The following is a 22,456-nucleotide window of genomic DNA, read 5'->3' as shown; positions in this document are numbered from 1 at the left end:
ATAAGTTTGTTTTCTAAGACTGTGGCTCTATCTCTGTTTTGTAAATAAGTTCATTTGTATCTTTTTTTTTCAGATTCCATATATAAGTGATATTATATGATATTTGTATTTCCCTGTCTGGCTTACTTCATTTAGTATGATAATCTCTATGTCCATCCATGTTGCTGCAAATGGCACTATTTCATTCTTTCTTATGGCTGAGTAATATTCCATTGTATATATGTACCACATCTTCTTTATCCATTTATCTGTCAATGGACGTTTAGGTTGCTTCTCCGTCTTGGCTATTGTTAATTGTGCTGCAATGAACTTTGGGGTGAATGTATCTTTTCGAATTATAGTTTTCTCCAGATATATGCCCAGGAGTAGGGCCACAAGATCATATGGTAGCTCTATTTTTAGTTTTTTAAAGAACCTCCAAACTATTCTCCATAGAGGCTGTACCAATTTACAGTCCCACCAACAGTGGAAGAGAGTTCCTTTTCTCCATATTATTTGTAGACTTTTTGATGATGACCATTCTGACTGGAGTGAGGTGATACCTCATTGTAGTTTTGACTTGCATCTCTCTAATAATTAATGATGTTGAGCATTTTTTCATGTGCCTGTTGACCTACTGTAAGACTTCTTTGGAGAAATATCTATTTAGATCTTCTGCCCATTTTTTGATTGGGTTTTTTGTTTGGTTTTTTCTTTTGATATTGACTTGTATGAGCTGTTTGTATATTTTGGAAATTAATCCCTTGTTGGTCACATCGTTTGCAAATATTTTCTCCCAGTCCATAGGTGGTCTTTTCATTTTGTTTACGGCCTTCTTTGCTGTGCAAAAGCTTTTAAGTTTAATTAGGTCCCATTTGCTTATTTTTGCTTTTATTTCTATTACTTTAGGAGACAGATCCAAAAAGATATTGCTGTGATTTATGTCAAAGAGTATTCTGCCTATGTTTTTCTCTAGGAGTTTTATAAGTATCCGGTCTTACATTTAGGTCTTTAATCCATTTTGAGTTTATTTTTGTATATGGTGTCAGAGAATGTTCTAATTTCATTCTTTTACATGTAGATATCCACTTTTCTCAGCACCACTTATTGAAGAGACTGTCTTTTCTCCATTGTATATTTTTGCTTCCTTTGTTGTAGATTGACCATAAGTGCATGAGTGGGTTTATTTCTGGGCTTTCTGTCCTGTTCCATTTGTCTATATGTCTATTTTTGTGCCAGTATCATTCTGTTTTGATTATTGTAGCTTTGTATTAGAGTCTGAAGTCAGGGAGTGTGATTCCTCCAGCTCTGTTCTTCTTTCTCAAGATAGCTTTGGCTATTCAGGGTCTTTGTATTTCCACACAAATTTAAAAACATTTTTTCTAGTTCCGTGACATACATGATTGGTAATTTGATAGCGATTGCATTGAATCTGTAGATTGCCTTGGGTAGTATAATCACAGCCCTCTGGCTGTTTTGCACATTGCAGTTAGAGTGATATGCAACACGGTCTAAAAGGCACTCTTTGACTTACAATCTGTGCTCTGCCTTCTTCATGAGACTTATCTTGCACTTTTTCCTACATTTTTCCTCCTTTTTTTTCCTGGACTTCAGTCACACCGGCCATTTTTTACCCTCATGAAAATACTTGTCTTCTTCCTCACTTGAAGTCTTTGTAAACAAAATGATTTCTGCTTCTGTGCACGTTTTCTCTCTCACTCTCCACACACACACACACACACACACACACACATGCATGCATGCATAAACAACAAGCTAAGATCTACACTCCCTCAACTACTAGCTGAAATGTTGATTCTGCAAAGGAATCTGCCCAAACCCATTGATAAAGCCACTTCCCCCACATTTGTGTATGTTAGCACCCTGAACTTATCTTTCATTGAACTTACTATAACTCTAGTTAAATAATGCAATTTGTAATTATTAGTTTAAGGGATGGCTCCTCCAGTATATTATATACTGTGTGACATCAGGGGCTAAATGTCTCATTCTCTTTTGTCCTGGTACAATATACTGTGCTGTACAAAACACAGAGCTGTGCAAAAATAGTATGCAACATACAATGCATAACAACTTTTCTAAAGGTGAGTAAAGTTATATCTGCATTAACATTATTACTGCAGGCTCTCTTTTTAATGAAAGCTTTGTTATATAATTTGTTGATGTATCAATCAAATACTATTAGAATTTTGCCATATTTGCTTAATTTATCTTTGTATGTATGTGTTTCTATAATTATTTATTTACTTAGATTGTTAGTTATCTTTCTGGATCAATTTTAATCAAGAAAAAGTCTGTGTCTTAGATTGGGTTTTCCCAGAAATAGACCAGAAGATGATTCAAACTCAAATAATTTGTTAGGAAGGGGAAGGAAACACAGAAAGAGAGAAAATAAGTGAGATAGGGAAGGCAGCCAATAAAGGATGCATTACCAAGCCAGCTACTCCTTGACTTGCTGACACCTGATCCCTCCAGGGAAACTCCTGATTCAGAGTACAACACACCTCGCCTACAAATCATCCAAAAGGGTGAGAGAGTATTTATGTCAAACCCTAATCAATTATTGTTTGAGGATTTCTCAAATCATTAATTCCCTGATGCTCATGCCTTACTCACATGAAAGGCAGCAAAGTATGTCCTGGTGGCAAGAAAAACTCTTATGACTCTAATAAGGTGTTCACACATGCAGTCACACTGACGCATAAGAAAGTAGTAAAGGCAAGAGGGTAGGGTTATGCACTGACCACTGTTATATTTCCCGACCATTTTTTTTTTTCTAGTTCTCTTGGCTTTTTGAAGGGAATAGGCTAGTTTTATTAAAATAAAATAAGCCACAGTATGAATTTGTCTAATTATTGCCTCATGATGTCATCTAACTTGTTTTTCCACATTCTAATATTTCCTATAAATTAAAAATTAGTTATAAAGGCTTGCAACAGGTTCAAATTGAAATTTTCACAAGGATGTTCCATAGAGGCTGATGTAGTTCTTCATACTGCATTATAGCATGTTACACAGAATGTCAAATGTTCACCTTTTTATGATGTGATCTTTAATCACCCAGTTATAGTTGTAACCTCTAGATGTTACCATTGTAAAGGTCAATTTTGTCCCCTTCACAACTAGCAAGTAAACTAATGATGATATTCTGATACCCTTCAATTAGCCAGTCATCAGCACCTTTTCAAATTCTTGTTTTAGCATCCAAGGATGATTCTATACTGAATCAATTATTTTGGAGGAATGACAAGGGTGATTTTATTTATTTAATTTTTTTTTTTTTTTTTGCGGTACGTGGGCCTCTCACTGCTGTGGCCTCTCCCGTTGCGGAGCACAGGCTCCGGACACGCAGGCTCAGCGGCCATGGCTCACGGGCCAGCCGCTCCGCGGCATGTGGGATCTTCCCGGACCGGGGTACGAACCTGTGTCCCCTGCATCGGCAGGCGGACTCTCAACCACTGCGCCACCAGGGAAGCCCAGACAAGGGAGATTTTAAACTATTGTTTCTTTTATGATTATTACCTGAAAATTTCCTGTTTAAAAGAGGAGGAAAAAGGAGAAGGAGGTAGTGGAGGATGAGGAAGATGAGAAAAAGGAAAAGGCAATGGAGAAGGCAAAGGGGAAAAAAAGGCTCTTTTTCATCAAGTGGGAATAGGTTATAGCTTCTTCTAACAAAGCAGGCTAAATACGTGCAAACATATTTTTCTTTTTAATTACCAAATTTTACTGTAAGAATTTGTTGTAACGGTGATCTCCAGTGGCGGCAAATTACTTTTTCTCTCACAAAAGAATTCATAGATTTTTATTTACTTAATATTTTACATTCAGTTATAATCAGTGTTATACTTAGTGCACATATTATCATATTGTCCCAAATTTCATCGGGAAATTTACCCTTCTTTGAGGGTTGTAATGCCTTGAGGAAGAATAATACCTTTTGTTTGGATCATAGTAAGTTATGCAATGTTAAGAATTTGTGTGTGAATATATGTCTTTAATGTATTGGAGATATTTGCAAAAATCTTCATTTTATATCTTTGTGACTTCCAAATGCATTTCCCCACAATAAGCTTTTTTAAAGGATACATTTTCTTTGGTATTCTTAAAAGTGATGACATCATTTTTTAAAGCTAGAAGGAATGATTAAAATGTACTGACTTTAAAGACCCATACTCTGAGTGTAAATTCCTTTTTTCACCTCAAAGATTCATTCTGCAAGTTTCTTTTTATCCTAGTCTTTTGGAACCCTAAGAACAATTCTTAATTTTATGTACCAAGTCAGCATTAATTTTGTATTTTATAACTTTGCTGTTGGAGTATGTAACATACACTTAAGTATCTAAGGTGTGCTCTCTAAATGATTTATTTTTTAAAAAGTAATTTATATACATATGATCTCTTCCAGGAAACAGAAAGGGTTTTCCCTCGAGGGCTGTAGAAGCAGAAAAGATGGCAGCATACAATTTTCACAAATGAACTTGTAATAAGAATACACTGCCAAATCACAACGATTTATATGCAATTGTAAAATATAAATACTTAATGTGGTTTTTAAGGCACTGACTTGTATTGAATCAGTCACCTCCGTAAGTCATGGGTGTTGATTTTTTTAAAACATTATTGATTTGTTAAAGAGAAAGGTATCTTGGGTCCATAATTTTTCTCATTATGAAACACTAAGTAGCTAGAGGTTTTTAAAATAGTGGTTCAGCTAAGAGAATCTATTTTTGAAAGATTAGCTTTGAACTTCTCTTTTAGTGCATCTGTTTATATTCTCTATGATCATTTGCAATATAATTGAAAATATGCCTTTTATTTAGCCAGCCTTTATTAAATTGATTCTTGTATGTTGATGAGGGTTGGCAAAGCTTCATCTCTCAGGACACTAAAAATAATGTGGCCTTATTAATGATACCATAAAACATTTTTTGTAGCTTCAGGTAGAGAGAATTTAGCAAAGCATACTTCCCTGCTGATGTTGCATTATACCCCATTGTAGTGTAAGGTTATCATTTTTTTTTCTCATTCACCATTGATCCTCGTTTTCACTCTCTCTTTTCTACCTCCACTTCATCAACTATAATATTATTAAGAACATTACAATCATCATAGGGAAAATGTGAATAATTATAAGTAACAGTATAGGAAATCTGCATTTATCACTGGTAGTGTGGATCTGGTTAATAATTGTCTATCTTATGATTCATCGTATTTAAGATTCTGTACCAGATAGTATGTTATGTGTTGAACTGATCCCTTTCACACCACGAAAAAAAATTATATGTTGAAGTTTTAACTCCCAGTACCTCAGAACGTGAGCTTACTTGGAAATAGGGTTGACGCTGATGTAATTAGTTAAGATGAGGTCATTCTGGAGTAGGATTGGTCCCACTCCGATATGACTGGTGTCTTTGTAAAAGGGGGAACTTTGGAGACAGCCATATATACAGGGAGAATGCCATCTGCAAGCCAAGACCTGCAATAGATCCTTCCCTCATAGAACTCAGAAGGAGCCAAATCTTCCCACACCTTGAGTTTGGACTTTTAACCTCCAGAACTATGAGGCAAGAGGTTTCAGTCATTTAAGCCACCTGTTTTGTGACTTTTTTGTGGCTTTTTACGGCAGACCTAGCAAACTAGCACACGTGATTACTGCAGTTTTACAAGTGTGGCTGAAGTGATAAGTCAGCATGCTATAGAAGTATACAAATAACGAATATGTTATCTTCTATTCAGCCTAGTGGAGAACATAATACACTTGTTTGCAACATGGTGACTCCAATTTAGGTTGACACTTGCTAGTATGACATATCTATTTTTATTTTATTATAGACTATAGCTATAGATGTCTTCACGTCATTGAGTCTAATTGTACTTTGATGTGTCTGAAGCAAATTTGATGACATTTTCCCAGGGCAAGAGAAGGTGTGTGTATTATGTTCAGGAAACTCTCTCTATGGTGCTCAGAAGCATTATCTGCAGATAAAAGATAGAACTGCCGACTCGATGGATCATCTCAGAAAAGCTTTCTTTTCACTCTTCCCATCACTGTCCAAACAGCTTGAAAGTTAGTGGATATTTATCTTCTTTACATGATCAGCCAATGTAATTAAATGGAAGTAATGACAGTTCCATTGTATTAGGTAGAATGTTAAATCAATATTACACTGTCACTTCACTTGATTCTTAAGCTGACAAAAAAACTTAGTTTTATGAAACCAGTTTTGGGGATTTTCTTTTACTTGAATTCTAGAATGCAGATTTATACCCCAATTATTTAAACTTCACTTTATTAATACACTGACAAAAGATGTTGGATGTATGCCAGTTTCACATTTTAAAACAAATTTACAGATAATATAACATTACTCCTCAAATTCAAAACAGTTATTTAAAGTTATGAATTTTTATATTTCTACCAATGGAATACACATAAGTTAAAACTGTTACATTTATAAAACTTTAGACTCTAATTATTTTAAAACAAATAAATTATACATGTGTTTGCTAATTCTTAATTTGAAACAAAAAATATTTCTAGCCTTCTATTAATCCAGTTTCAAAATTATACAATGTCTCTTTCAATTATTAAAACCTTTTTGCTCTCTAATTTTCTCTCAGAATATTGCTCTCAGTAGTCTAAGACATAGGCATCAAAATGTCACCTCAGGCCTCCTCCTTTCTCAGCATATAGAAAACAATAGGTATAAAGAAACGATCTTCCTTTTTGTCCACGTTAATGATTTATAAGCTTTCCTTTTTTTTTTCTATCAGGAAAAATGACAGATTTCTATTTATTAAGTGCTATGTAATATTTCTATTCATTAAAATCAAAATAAGTAATATTTCTATTTACTTTGTTTCCTGACAGTGGAATTTTATATCTCCTTGCTCTTTGCCTTCCTTTCCTCAGGCTTCTGGGTGTTTTTGAGCAGATGAGTGGTAAAATTAAAGGCATGTTTATCAATGTCATGTTTCAGAGTTTGGTCAGGAAAACATATATGTACAAGGTATTTTAACAAAGATGATTTAATATAAAGAATTGACTTGGTAGGCATGAGCAAATTTAGAAAGAAAAGAAAGAAAAGCAAAGGAAAGGAGAAGAAAAGAAAGAAAAAGAAAAGGAAAACTATGGCAGCATACAAATAGCATAGGAAGCAACTAAATCCCTAGGACTAGGACAGGTGTCAAACTATGGCCTATGGGCCAAATCCAGTGTGCCACCTAATTTTTTTTTTAAAGAAGATGTTGGGAGTAGAAGTTTATTAATTAATTAATTAATTTTTTTGTTGTGTTGGATCTTCGTTTCTGTGTGAGGGCTTTCTCTAGTTGTGGCAAGCGGGGGCCACTCTTCATCACGGTGCACGGGCCTCTCACTATCGCGGCCTCTCTTTTTGTGGAGCACAGGCTCCAGACGCGCAGGCTCAGTAGTTGTGGCTCACGGGCCTAGTTGCTCCGCGGCATGTGGGATCCTCCCAGACCAGGGCTCGAACCCGTATCCCCTGCATTAGCAGGCAGATTCTCAACCACTGCGCTACCAGGGAAGCCCAAGTGTGCCACCTAATTTTTAAGGCAAACTAAGAATGGTTTTTATATTTTAAATTTTTCTGTAAGTACCTACATACTATCACCAATGTTACCTCTTAGCCTTCAAAACTCAAAATATATAAAAAGTTTGTTGACCCCTGAACTAGAGGAGCAAAGGGAAGAGGTCTTGTGATAAAGTCCAAGGAGCTGGGTCTCTCATACCTCTGCTAAAATCTCTGAGGATTTTGCCTTCAGGCTGGTTCTGAGAATGCCAAAAGAAGTCGAAGACTAGAAACAACTGTGTCTGCCAGGCTGAAGGGGCAACACTGAGAGGGATAGTATACAATTAGGAGTGGTAGGTCTTACTCCCTTCCTTCTGCCTCAGTAGCCCTCTATTCCTCCCTATGGTGGTTTGCAGAGCCCTAGCCCCAGCTTCATAATGCTTGGAGCTTTGACTATATGGCACTGAAAGACTACTGCTTATTAGCCAAGGTGGTGTACTAGATAGCTCTGAAATGTCTGACAAGAGATTTGTTTTTGATTTAGATGACGTAACTTTCAAGACAGAGAGGCACAATAAAGTACTCCTAAAGAAAACACTCAAAAACACCTGAATCTATCTATGCTTTACTTGCTCTCTGCTTTCATTCCAGGCCATGTGTTTATTCTCATATACAAATATTGGCACCTTATAGGTTACTCAGATTCTCTGTGGTCTCTTTCTTTTATTCAGAGTAAGAATCTATTGTTTCCACATAGCCTCTTTGCACAGGTGCAATGTTAGAATGGTAACAAACTTAAGTCAATGCTAACCGCCCCTGTGTGAGAAAGAAATAATCTCCATTTTCTTCTCCCCCAAATCATTCATGCAGGTCAATCAAATTAAGCATTGATCATTACCTTAACCCAGGGTTTTACTTTTAGAGGTGTAGTGCAGAAATATAAATTAATAGAACCAACCACTCATTTCTCTCCACCCAGCCCCTGTCATGAATTAACATAGATTCATGGTCTTGTTCTGTATATTTCACTGGATGGATAGGGTATATAAGGGATAAAATCATAATAAATATTTTTGGATTATTATTTGACTACTGCATCCATATTTCCAGGGAAAATCAAAAAGTCAAGCTGAATCTTAGAACACTATCTCAATTAGCAGAATGTATGAATTTTAAGGAGAAGATTGTGACCACAACTCAATCATATTATGTTCGCTTCTAACTCCTCTTGTCTGAAGTAGAGACCTACTTCTCCATGAGTGGTTCTGTAAGAACAAAGATTTGTTTTGCATTTGTTAATTTGCTTCAATCTTACTATGTACAGTGACCTCTGAACTGAACTTATTATCCTTTGTAAATTTTTACACAATATGAAGATTATACACATTGTAGTAAGGTAAATTTCTTGGTAAATGAGCAAAAACAGACATAATGTTAATGAGTTAAAATTTGAAAGTTAGAGTGTTTGGAAAATCTAACACAAAAAAGTCAATAGACATGTACTAGTCTTCTAGGCTGCCATAACAAAATACCACAGACTGAGTGGCTTAAGAAACAGAGATTTATTTTCTCACAATTCTGGAGACTGGAAGTTTAAGATCAAGGTGCCAGGTGGGTTGGTGTCTGGTGAGAACTGACAAAGATTCTTTCATTGACCAAACCCTACTCAGGTTCCTCTGAACTCTTTCAACCAAGCCCAATCTTTGGACTTCCATGTTTATCTCTGTGTTCAGTTTTAGCAAGAATCCTACTAAGTCAGTTTAACCAGATGCCCACCCCTACCCTCCATATCTGATCACCCTCAATATCCAATCGGGTTCCTTATCCTTGATTATACCCCAGGAGATGTCTGATCACCCTGGCCTGCCTTCAACAAGAATCCTGTTAGGTCAGTCAAGCCAAAATCTCCTTTATTCTTGATGTTTCTCTTAGTAATTTTTCATCTCTGACCCCCACCACTTTGTGCATGCTATATTTGGAGTTGACTTCAAAATTCCATTGCAGCGGTCCCTACATCTATGGCATTAGTGCCTCCTTGAATAAAGTCTGCCTTGCCAATTTGAACAAGTGTCATGAACAGTTTTTTCTTTAACAGGGCTCTCCCCTTGGGTTGCAAATGTCCACCTTCCCTGTGTGCTCATATGACCTCTTTGTGTGTGTGTAGGGAGAGTGAGAAAGTGAGCACTCTGGTGTCTGTTCTCATAAGGACAGTAATCCCATTGGATCAGAGACCCACCTTTATAACCTCATTTAACATCATTTACCTCTTTAGAGGACCCATCGTCAAATACAGCCACACTGGAGGTTAGGATTTCCATGAATTTTGGGGGGACACAAACATTCAGTCTATAATAAAATGGATAGCTGTGGAGACTTATATAGTGAGTCTAGTATACAGTCACGTGTCTGAAATTTATTAAAATTAAAGCATCTCTTCTTTCTCAGCTTAGACTTCTTCTTATAAAGAAGTCTGAAACAGGAAGAGAAATTGTAACCACTTTTATTCTGGTCAATAAATGTTGCTTTTCTTCTACATCCAACTTCATTCTTGGTATTTCAGCCTTATTTTCTTATTTCTCCAGGGCTGGAGTGAGGAGGAACTGGGAGAAAAAGTAAGAGTCAGGAAATGTTTTATTTAATTGACAGTGATATCAACCTGTGTTGTTTTCTTACAGTCAAGGGAGATATTTACAGCTAAATTTCCTTTTGGTTGAATTTGTGGACTTTTCAGAGACTATCACTATAGATCATTGCTCTGTAGATTCCTTAACATGTCTCTCCCTCTCCTGGCTGCTTAGCACTCTGTTCTCAATGTCTGGTTGATGATAGTAGACCTCACAGAGATGTTCTTTTTTGGAGTTTCACCAGATAACTGTCTTGGAAAAATCCCTTTAAGACAGTTCTCTTTGTTGCCTATTTCTAAAGGGAATATACCCTGATATCCTTTGTGAGCTAAACTCTGCATGTGAAGATTGTCTCCTACACAGCCATCTCAGTCAATTAGATGGTCATTCAGCATCTTCTTAGGCTTTCGGACGTTTCTAGGTCTGTCTACAGAATCAACCATTGTATTCTTCTTCTCTCCAGATATTAAGGGAAATAGGTCAAACTCTCTGAATGGTCACCTGAAACTCCTTTTATTGGGTTGCAGAAGAGGTGGGAGCATCATTCTCTATTACAGCTGCTGTGAAAGGGGTCACACACTGTACTAATAATTCCCTCCAAAGAACTTCTCTGCCTATTTGACTGTTCCACTTTTCCACTTTTCCGCATTCAAAGATGAGAGCCTAAAGGTTGCAGAACTAACATTTGAACACCCTTTTGCTCATCCTTTCGCAAGTGGTCTGGAAACACACAAACCTCAAGGTCCTGTTCTCTTGGGACATCCAGAATTAAGTCAGTAATAATCCCATTTGGTGTCCTAGTACAATATATAAAGGATTATAAGCAAATTGGCAAAATACCACAGATAATGCAGAGAAAGTTCTTTAAATCATTTAGAGTGCCTCCTTAAATTAGCTCATTATTAATTTCCTGCCAGGAAACCATTGCCCTAAACAATGTATATAATTTTGAAATAAGTTACTATCAAGTGTTTTATACTGACAGCTGAATGAATAGAAGACTTTTTTTCTCATTTCAGGGCATAGAGAATTATGTTAAGCATTTATTTTGAAATAAAATGCACTGTGTAATTAATTGCATATGAAACACATCATTCATTGCAGAATTAGTTTATACTTTCAAAAGTTTTCTTGGGCTGCAATTGATCATACATATTTCATACTATTTTAGATTTGTACACTTTTGCATTTGGTATAACTTAGTTCCAACTGTGTTGTAAAATGAATGCCAAATACTCTCTGGAGGCAAACTGAGGGAAAAGTGCTTTATCTGGTAAACTGAAATGTTAAGTCATTAATCATGTTCTTCCTCATCATTTTCTTTTTAAAGACAAATGGTTTGCATTCAAATAAGGCTTATAAGTCGTAGCCATATTTAAAGTGGGAAAGCTGGACATACTTAATATTTGTTTAAATTCTCTCAGTCTTCATTCTATCCTCCTTCTATCTTGACTTCATGTACTCTAGAGGCTATAAAGTTAGAAAAAACAAACAAAATGACTTTCCCAAACTCCTTTGAAGCTAAGGTGCTACATGTAGATGCACTTACATGAGACTTACAGGCAGAAGAGAGAAATGTGATCAAATCAACCAGTGTGGGGAGTTTGTGTCTTTTGGTTCTTCATCTTCTGAAAGAGCCATGGTGGATATTCTTGAACTTGGGTCTTTATTATCATAGGCAACTACTGTCTGGTGCTGCAGCACAGGAGTTATAACAATGCCACCTAGTGTTTCTTCTGGCTATTTCTTGTGGTGTATAATCTAAGTCTTGTTCTCTGGTATATATCTTTAAATAAATACTTGTCATCTTAAACTAGCTAGGATGGATTTTCCTTTCTGCAGCTAAGAACTCATGCAACAATTAAGACATTAGAGTCCATAGGCAATGTGAATGAGGAATTGGTTTTCTAACCTGAATGGGTTTAGAGGCAGTGAAGTCCTGATTAGAATTAGAAGAGGAAACATTGTGTCACAATTCTTGTTTAAAATGGTTTTTGAAGTCACCTGGAAACATGGATGGAGAGAAGGCAAATCTTCTGAAGAGAAAGTAGATACTATCATAGGACAGTTTAGAGGTCATAAGAAATTCAAGACTATGGAGTGGCCGACTCCTTCTAACTGGGAAAGATAGTGAAATGACAGTCTTAAGATTTTAAATTATAAGTTCAAATCTTTGTCAGAGAATCAAAAAGCTCCTATGACTCCTTTAAATGTACCTTATATCTCGTAGTTGCAGATCTGATTTAATAAAAATTTAGGTTTAAAATTCTCATCCTTGCCAAGCAAAGGTAAAACTTAGGTTTAAAAATGTGGGAAACTTGGGAGAGTTGGGGTAACTCCAGGTAATAAAAACTCTCAAATCTCACTGAGACTTCCTGCCAGCAAAAGCAGTAAATTTTTCCACCTCTTGAAATATGGAGGCTGTGTTTACCTTTTATAAAATTACACCAGAAATGTTTCCATGCAAAGTAATGTACTTTCTCCTGATACCTCTCCCCTTTCACTCTTCATAGACTCCAGATCAATACCTAGAATGAGTTTCCTTTATGCTTTAGGGTATCAGAAACTTGAACGATAAAGATTATACAATAAGATAAATAAGTACTAGGGATGTAATGCACAACATGATAATTATAATCAACACTGCTACATGTTATACATGCAAGTTGCTAAGAGAGGAAATCTTGAGTTCTCATCACAGGGAAAACTGTTTTTTCTCTATTTCTTTAATGTTTATTTGAGATGATGGATGTTCACTAAACTTATTGTGATAATTATCTGATGATGTATGTAAGTAGAATCATTATGATGTACATCTTAAATGCATACAGTACTGTATGCAATTATGTCTCAAAAAAACTGGAAGAAAAATATTATACAATAGAAGTGTTCAAATATTTTGTTAACTTATAACAGTAAGAATTTAAGAATGTGTATGAGAACGTATACTTATTGTGTTAGATACGTAAGGGGAGATGCTTTTATACTGGCTAAACATATTGATTAGGGTGAACTGAGTAGAGATTTGTTTCAATCAATATACTAACTCAAACAGCCATAAATGGCTATAATTGTAGTTTGTTTTTGATTAGTGACCTATAACCTGGATTCAGTGATGTCTATTTAAATGAAGTTGAGACACCAGAAATTCCTTGGCTTCATAATAAATTATCAAAATAACTATGGAAATTGTATAAATAATATAAAGATTCCTCATAACCTGCTTACCTACTATTCAAATGCATAAAAGAAGAAGACATAGAACACAGTTGCTTAACCCAAGGCATTTGGAAAACACTTTTGAAGACAGATTCAGCATATTTGAAAAGTGCTATGGTGTTTTTCTCTGTAGTCTGGCAATGAAGGTAGAATATGTTGCCTTTGAGATGGGATTTTTTATTTTATTGGTGCTGTTGGCATCCTGCAGTGCCAAAGCCAGGTAACAACGTGTCAACTACAAAGAGCAGTTGTCTTTAAAGTCAGGTTAGGCCTAAGAATGGTGTGACCAGCAGGGATGTTTTTGCAGGGACTAAATGAAATTATAGCTTTTAACAATCCAAAATGTTGGTTAGACCATTTACTCCTATTTTAATCTATATAACAGAAAAGGAAAATGTAGATCTGGTGAATGAAGGCCTGGTGTGAGCCGCAATGAGAGTTTTGGTCCCTCACTAAATTCTAATATTTGAATCTTGTACAATAACCACGACTCCACCAGCATCACATCGTATTGTACAAGAAGTCCCTGTGTGATGAAATGGAGCCCATGAAGGCACTTAGAACAAGGCTCAAAATTTCGTCAAAAATATGATTACTAGGAAATAATTTATCAGATCCATTTAACTGTTCTCTGTTTTTCTGTTTCCCGTTAAATTAGCTGTTGCCACTGATGCTGCTTGACATTTCTTGTAGATGGCACTTATGCTGTGGAATTATTTACTTTTATATTTTTCCTCTGATGGCTATAAAATGTTTCAAATTAATTGCTGCATCCACCGAGATGATCATAAGCTTTCATCGTTTAATCTGTTAATATGATTACCTTTCTTATTTCCTAATGTTAACCCTTCCATTCTGAAAGTATACCTCAGTTGATTACATTGCAATTTAAAGATGTTGGTGGATTTTAAAATTTATGAGTGCATCATATTCATTAGATCAGCCTAAAATTACATCTTGGTTGTCATTGGTTAGGTTTGATTTCAAGAGTACACCAACATTTTAAATGGCTAGAAGAATTCCTTTTTAAATATATTTTTTCTTAAGGATAGTTTATATAAGATAGACAGATATAGATATAGGTAGCACTATAGACATATAGAGATAAAAACTGTTCTGGAAAGTTGAGAAGAACTGAACACTAAAACTAAAGGGCCTTGTGTGTGTGTGTTATTTTCTACTTTTGCAAATTTTTACAAGTTATTTTAGTTCTAATTATGTATTCTATTTCTTTTCAGACCAGTTTGATAGGCTGTATTTTTCTAGAAAATTATTCAAGTTTTCTATTTTATTGCCATATTTTTTTATTTTAAAATTTAAATGTTTTATATATCTGCAGTCATTACCAATTTTTTATATTTTGCATTCTCATAATTCTTTATACTTTTTTCTCTGTCAATCTTAATAGGAGTTTATTATTGTTGATTCTCTTTACAATACCTTTGTTTTGTGTTTCTTTTTAGAATTTTTGTACTTGTCTTTATTATTTCTTTAATTTCCTTTCTTTCAGTTTGACCTGTAGTTATTTTTCCAACTTTTAAAGTTGTATCCTCAGACCATCACTCTAGGTGTTTTAATGAGATAAAGTTTAATTTGAGTGTGAGTGCTATTTTACCAAATTAATTTCAGTTTTCTTTTAATCTCTGTTCTCATAAGTTTTTCCCTTACATTCTTAAAAGTTCAGCAATGGATTTAATTGATGTTTGATTTAATAGATATAGAATTTTAGGTCATTAGTAGTGAATGCAATAGATTTTTTTAGTCCATCCGGCTTACATATTGCCAGGGATGTCAGTCGCAATTTATAATTTAACCCTTTTCAATTATGCTTCTACCATTACAACTCAGCCAACATGCTCATGTGTAACGGGCATGTTATTTCCTTAATAGAACCCTAAAACACTCTATTTTCATGTCTTAGAACACTTACTCCATTGGTTCCCATGACACCACAATTTTTGTTTTTGTTGTATGGAACTATCCTCTCCTTTTTCAGCCTCCCTGCTGCCTCTTCTGTCTATATTTATGTGTAACTGCTCTTCAGTAGCTGATCTGAGGCCTTTGTCCACCTCTTGCTGTGCATATTTTTAATTTAGGTTACCTATTCAAATGGCTCAAAATATATTTGTTAATGATTCCTAAATTTGTTCCTTTTGACAGTTCTTACCTTCTGAATTGCAGACTCTTCAAGCTGATGCCTCCCTTGACGTTATCCTTTGGATGCCTACAGTATCACTGCCTGTTCCAGGTGACTTAATATTTTTCTTATTTTCCCTTAATAACCCTTGTATCCATTCTTTATTCTTGAAGTTTAGCAAATTTGCCAAAGTATATATGGTTTTGTTACTTATGTTTCTTTTTTTTCCCCTCAAAATCCCTGCCTCTGGTCCACATATTCTGGTATGAGTCAGTCATCTCAGAAAAAATTCCTTCATTTATTAAGCAATTGTCTTTAAAGCTGCATGTAAATTTCTGTAACTTTACTCAAAGGTGTTTAAGTAACATGTGTGGTTAATTGTTTTGTAGGAAAAACCCAAATTATTTGCTCTGATAGTTTCAGGACAGGGATTTATGCCCATTTTCAGAGTACATGGGCTACTATGGTAGAACTACGGGAATGTTCAGTCACAGTTTTCTGTTGGTGGAGACTTCCAGAATACTATGAGAGGGATAATCCTCATTCCAAAGTACAATGCTATATATGGATAAAATATCATTAGTCTGCAGTACCGAAATATTAAAAATTGTATTCTACTCATTTTAAAGCTGAATTGGTTCCTAAGATTAGACTTTCAATCAAATTTGCACAATATAATCACAGAACTTTTACAAAAGTGTCATTTGAACTAATCCATTAGCCCCATCCAAATTAGCCCAGTTGTTTATAAGGTACTAAATGCACTACAAAGCCTAATGTGTTTGTTATGCTCCATTATCATAGCACCTGTTAAACAGCCCACAGCAGCTGTACTTTTAACAGATTACAGACCATTAGGCAAGTTATACAATACCTTCCTTTTATAACCTAATTTACTTTCTTTTGCATGAGACTCTCTGGATCATAAAATGAGAACTTTTTCATAGCCTTTCACTGATTGAGATGAGGAGAGTGATTTTTAAATTATTAGGGTGCTCAGACAAAACTTGCAAATGCTATGGTAAAATGCAGTAGTAAAATATTTCATTAACTTTTAATCCAATTTAAGGTTTTTTTTCCCTTTGGGACTAGATAGCTTTAGATTCATCATGATCTTTTTGGAACAATTTTTGAAGAAAAGTTAAGAGTAAAACTACAGAGTAAGGAAACACAAAGCCCTTTATTAAAAGATTTTTTTCAGAGTCCAGACAGTTGCCAAATGGAAGAAACATCTGGCATCTATTTTATTCCTTCATTAATTTTTTAAGCATTTGCAGGTTGTCTAAGTCATCAAAACCCTCCTGTGTATGCAGGCACATACATAGGAAATTACCTTTAGAGTAATAAAGAATATAAAATAGATGAGGCAATTTATTCACTTATTCAAGATTCAATAGGAGTCCAGAAGCTTTGGGCATTCTGCTAGGTACTGGCAATTAAAACAGTGAGAAAATCTAACTTACCTAACTTGGTCCTTGCTCTCATGGAGCTTACAGTTGTCTGGGGAAGGCAGGCTTTAATCAAATGTACCAGAACAACAAAAAATAAACAAAAGCAGCAATGCTACACACACATATATGTATGTGTATATATCTTTTATTATGTATATACATTATCTGTGAAGTAGAAATACTCATGTGTGTACACACACACACACACACACACACACACACCCCAAGAAACAAGAGGATCACAGTGTGCTGTGGCTTACCATAACCCTCAGGAAGTAATATTTTCATCAAAAGCTAGTGTTAAGTAGGTGATATTGGAGAAGGGCATGTGGAGGAGGGAGGAAATATTAGATTATTCTGGGGAAGAGAACCACACACAGTTGCAGAAATTCTGTGGTAAGGATTGCATGGGAAACACTTGGAACTTTGAAAGAATGCTGGTATGGCTGGAATACAGAACCAAGGGGGAAGATTGCAATGGCTCAGTCTGCAGAGTTTCACAGGGACCAACTTACTTAGCACTTTGTAGCCAATGTTGTTTTTCGGTCTTTATCCTAGATTCAGGGGGGAAAACAGCATGTGTTTTTAAGCAAGGAATTTGTCTTCAAAACTTCTATGGTTGCTGTATAGAGAATGGAAGTAGAAAAGGGAAAGCAGTGTGTAATAAATATATCCAGTCATAGAACTAGGTCAAAGAAGATCTCATTCTGCTACAAATTTCAAATAAATGAATTAAATCCTAATTCATCCTTCCTGGAATTTTCAGACTATTTTTAAGGTACATTCATGTAACCCTTACATGTAACCCTTCTTTAAAAAGAAACAACAAAGACCCATTGGAAAATGGCACTGTAGGAGTGAACAAGAATTTAAATTATCAGAGAACATTTACAACATACTATTTTTACAACATACTAACATTTAGAGTATTAGAGGTGTTGGTAATTGACAGCTGTGTTCCTTGACTGGGTTTGTAACTAAAAGAGAGATTAGCAAAGGAGACTGGCAGAAGGTGATCAAGATATCACCTTTGTTAATGGTAAAGCCATAGGGATGGTAATGGCTTAGCTTTGGCCAAATGGCTTCGGAAAACTGCACTCAAAAGTGAATAACCATAATTACTGTGCTAAAGGCAAAGCTGGATTTCACCAAGGGAGATAGGAGGTGGGTTGGATTTGTAAAAGTTAAACTAGTGAAGTAGCAACAACATACGCTCTCTGCAGACAGTCATATACCAAAACAGAAGAAGAAATAGGAAGGGGTTCAACCATGTTTGCTTAGTGTTTCTCTTTCAGACTCACCCATAAGATGAGATATGCCTCTTTCCTTGGAGTGAATTGGTGGAGAGAGGATTGCTACTCTAATGGAGCATTCTCCACATTTAAAAACATAAGTAGAAATTTAAGGTTCTATTTAATATTTTGTCTTTTTTTGACCCATTACTCTTAACTATTAACTGGGGTCTGGCTCTTTCTCTCTGTAAAGGAGCTCAGTAGTTTCTTAAGGAAGTCTTTGCCCACTTTCCTAAGGTCAGTTCCTAATAACAATAAACCCTCCTTTGGGTATGGTAGTAGGCATGAGCAGTATAACTTTTGCACTCATAGGCTAAGAAGTTGTTCTAAAGAATAATTCAATAAACTTCAAAGAGATTTCAACATAAATATGAAATATTATTCACATTCTATTTTTGCCCAAATCATACCCAATCCAGTTGTCTAGTATAGCTCATCAAAAGTTCTAGAATGACACTGAAAGGCAACATAAAAATTTCAATAAAAAGTGCCAGTAATATGAAGATAAACAAAATCTATTTCTTTATAAAATTTTCTGGGGAAAATTAAAACTGAAAAGATCAAATCCCTTTAAAGTCCAAAGATGAAAGAAATTATGCTGAAAATAAAATTATTTTCTTATTTGTTTTATTTATGGTTTCCTTTGCTATGCAAAAACTTTTAAGTTTAATTAGGTCCCATTTGTTTATTTTTGTTCTTATTTCCATTACTCTAGGAGACATCTAAAAAGATATTGCTGCAATTTATGTCAAAGAGTGTTCTGCCTATGTTTTCCTCTAGGAGTTTTATAGTATCTGGTCTTACATTTAGATCTTTAATCCATTTTGAGTTTATTTTTGTGTATGGTATTAGAGAATATTCTAATTTCATTTTTCTACGTGTAATTGTCCAGTTTTTCCAGCACCACTTATTGAAGAGTGTCCTTTCTGCATTGTATATTCTTGGTTCCTTGTCATAGATTAATTGACCATAGTTGTGTGAGTTTATTTCTGGGCTTTCTATCGTGTTCCATTGATCTATATGTCTGTTTTTGTGCCAGTACCATATTGTTTTGATGGCTGTAGCTTCGTAGTATAATCTGAAGTCAGGGAACCCATTCCTCCAGCTCCCTTTTTCTTTCTCAAGATTGCTTTGGTTATTTGAGGTCTTCTGTGTTTCCATACAAATTTTAAATTTTTGTTCTAGTTCTGTGAAAAATGCCATTGATAGGGATTGCACTGAATCTGTAGACTGCCTTGTGTAGTATATCATTTTGACAATATTGATTCTTTCAATTCAAGACGTGGTATATCTTTCCATCTGTTTGTGTCATCTTTGATTTCTTTCATCAGCATCTTATGCTTTTCGGGGTACAGGTCTTTTGCCTCCTAGGCATTTTATTTTTTTTGATGCCATGGTAAATGGAAGTATTTCCTTATTTTTTCTTTCTGATCTTTCATTGTTAGTGCCTAGAAATGCAAATAAATATAAAATCCAAATAAATGAAACAGTTTTTAATTGCTTATTATGTTAAGTTTTGTCAAGAATACTATCTGGATGGAATTGGGTATGCTTTAACTAATATGACCTAGGCTCAATTATAAACAAAAACACAATAAATGAGGAGAATGCTTGAAATGACACAATCACAGAGGGTTAAAATTTTTATGAATGATCAATGAGATGTAGATAAATAAACAGGTAACTAGTCATCATGGAAATGCATATTAAAACAAATTTTTATGATCCCCGCTCTTAAAAATCTCAAAGAATTAAAAGAACAAATATAATTTTTAGAAGATTAGTCCCCTCAGCAACTAATTTTATTTTCTAAGTGTTATTCTTTAGCTTACAATCCACTTAACTCCAGGCAAATTTATTTTTCCAAAACAGTATTTAACATTGTCAAGCACCATACCAAAGATCCAGTGGTACCTGAATAATGAAGGTTAGACAATGCCAATCTACCAGTCTCAACACAATGCCAGATAACCAACCTCTGTCCAGATGCTTCTGTTGATGTTTCTAAGCCTTAAGACTAAGAACTTACTAGAGATCAATATTTCTGCCATGCACTAAGACATTGATTTTTTAAGCATTGTCCTAGAGAATTTCCATAGAATATACAAATAAAATTAAATAAAACAAATTATGAAACAATAATAGCAATGAAAATAAGAGGTTAACTTATGCTTGCTAAGGAATTGTTTACTAGTTTTAAAATAACTCATGTTATAGAGGTAAATCAAGTAGTTTTATTACAATTTTCAAAATGAAGCTGTGCTACTTGTCTTGGAAAATATTTATCCACCCTGCCTCCACCTTCTGTAGATAGAGAGTAAATAAGTATTATGATCAAGAAAACCCAAGTGTTAACTGATTTGGAAGTGAATGAAATTTAATAGCATAAATAGCATTTTTTTATTTTTCTGTGTTGATAGTAAGTACCCTCCATATGATGTGATGAGAATAACATTTTACTTCTTTTGTCCTCCTCTCAAAACCCATAACCACTGTCTAATCATGACAACAACTTCAGACTAAATAAAATGTGAAATACTAGATGAGATCCTGGGACAGAAAAAGTTCATTTGGTAAAAACTAAAAAATATCCAAATAAAGTATGTACTTTGGTTAATAATAACATCAATATTGGTTTATTGATAACATAAACCAATAAATAACATCAATTTATTAGTTGGTACATATGCATCAAATGAATTTAAAATATTAGTAATAGGGAAAACTGCACATGGTGGGTAGATGGGAACTCTCTGTACTATCTCTGCAAATTTTCTGTAAATCTAAAACTATTCTAATATAAACATTTATATAAAAATCTTACAGTAATTTGAATTGTTTGCTTCTATTCTAAGTATATGCTCAAAGGAACCTAGATATACTTCGCCAAATGGAATTCTTTTGTAAGAGTAATCCTAGAAGTAGCATAGTAAGCTTATGCTTATAATTGCCACTTTCTATTTGCCCCTTTGAAGCAGTTCATTTGGCTCCTTGAGTTATAATTAGATCTATTAGTCACTTTTGGTTCTTACAGTTTTTTAATAGCTGTTTTTCTTACACATGCTGTTAAAGACAATATAAAACTAGACTATTAAAATATTAAAGCAATTATCCTTTGTTTATTATTGCTGTAGTTAGAATACTTTGGGGTAACTTGTCCTCCTTGGCAGTCATTCCAATACTCAAAACATAGAACTCTACTAGCTTCACAAGCACCAAAATCTAATTAAGAAAAAAGCAACATTATGAGCCTGATTTTTCTTCATGTGATGGAGAAAAAGTACTAACAAACAAAAGGCATTTTCAAAAGTTTGGAGCAAACGTCCCCTCCAAAACTCCATATGCACCTAAAGATATATCTCATATGTATGTCTGTCCACTGTTCTCTAAATAAACATTATCCATTATTTTATGGGTAACTTTTTAAACAGCTTTATTGAGGTTTAGTAATATTAATAGTGTTTCTTGTACTGTCAAGGCTAAAGACAGTGATGATGCAACTGTAAATTAAAGAAAGAAACTTTCAACATAAAATTCTAGCCTAGCGAAATGAACACATTCTCAGTTAAAGAAAAAAAAGAAAAATCTTCACCAGCAGTTCTGAACTATAAAAAATGTTGACAAATTTCTGTGGATTAAAATAAAATGATAGCGGTTGCAAACTTGTATTAACACAGAAAATGAAGAATGTTAGAAAAGTTAAACATATATTAAAGAATATTTCAGTTGGCATGGAATTGTATGTTGAGTTTCTTTCTTTAATTTAAAGATGTCTCTTCATTGGTTTCTGCCTTGACAAGACAAGAAGTATACTACTATGGTTAAGAATGCTTTATCTAGGGAGTGCAAAATTGGTTCAACATTGAAAAATTAGTTGATGTAATTAACCATTTTTTAAAGAGATGGAAAAATAATTTTTTTTATAAATGCAGAAAAACTCAGCAACTATTCAAGATAAATAATCTCAGCAAAGTAGTAATAGAAGACAACTTCCTCAATCTGATTAATGACACAAGCAAAGAAAAAGTTTTTTGAAAAAAACCCTCGTTTTAAATACCATACTTAAAGGAGCAAGATTAAAAACTTCCCCATGCTGAAAAAACATATCACAAAGAAATAAGAATGCCCACTTTCCCTACTTCATTTCAACATTTTATTGGAGTGTAAGAGAAAAAAAAAAGCCATTAATTTAGGAAAGAAAGAA

This window comes from Delphinus delphis, chromosome 7 (assembly GCF_949987515.2).
Source record: "Delphinus delphis chromosome 7, mDelDel1.2, whole genome shotgun sequence".
In the NCBI taxonomy this organism is placed as follows: Eukaryota; Metazoa; Chordata; class Mammalia; order Artiodactyla; family Delphinidae; genus Delphinus; species Delphinus delphis.
Note: the sequence above shows the minus strand (reverse complement) of the source record.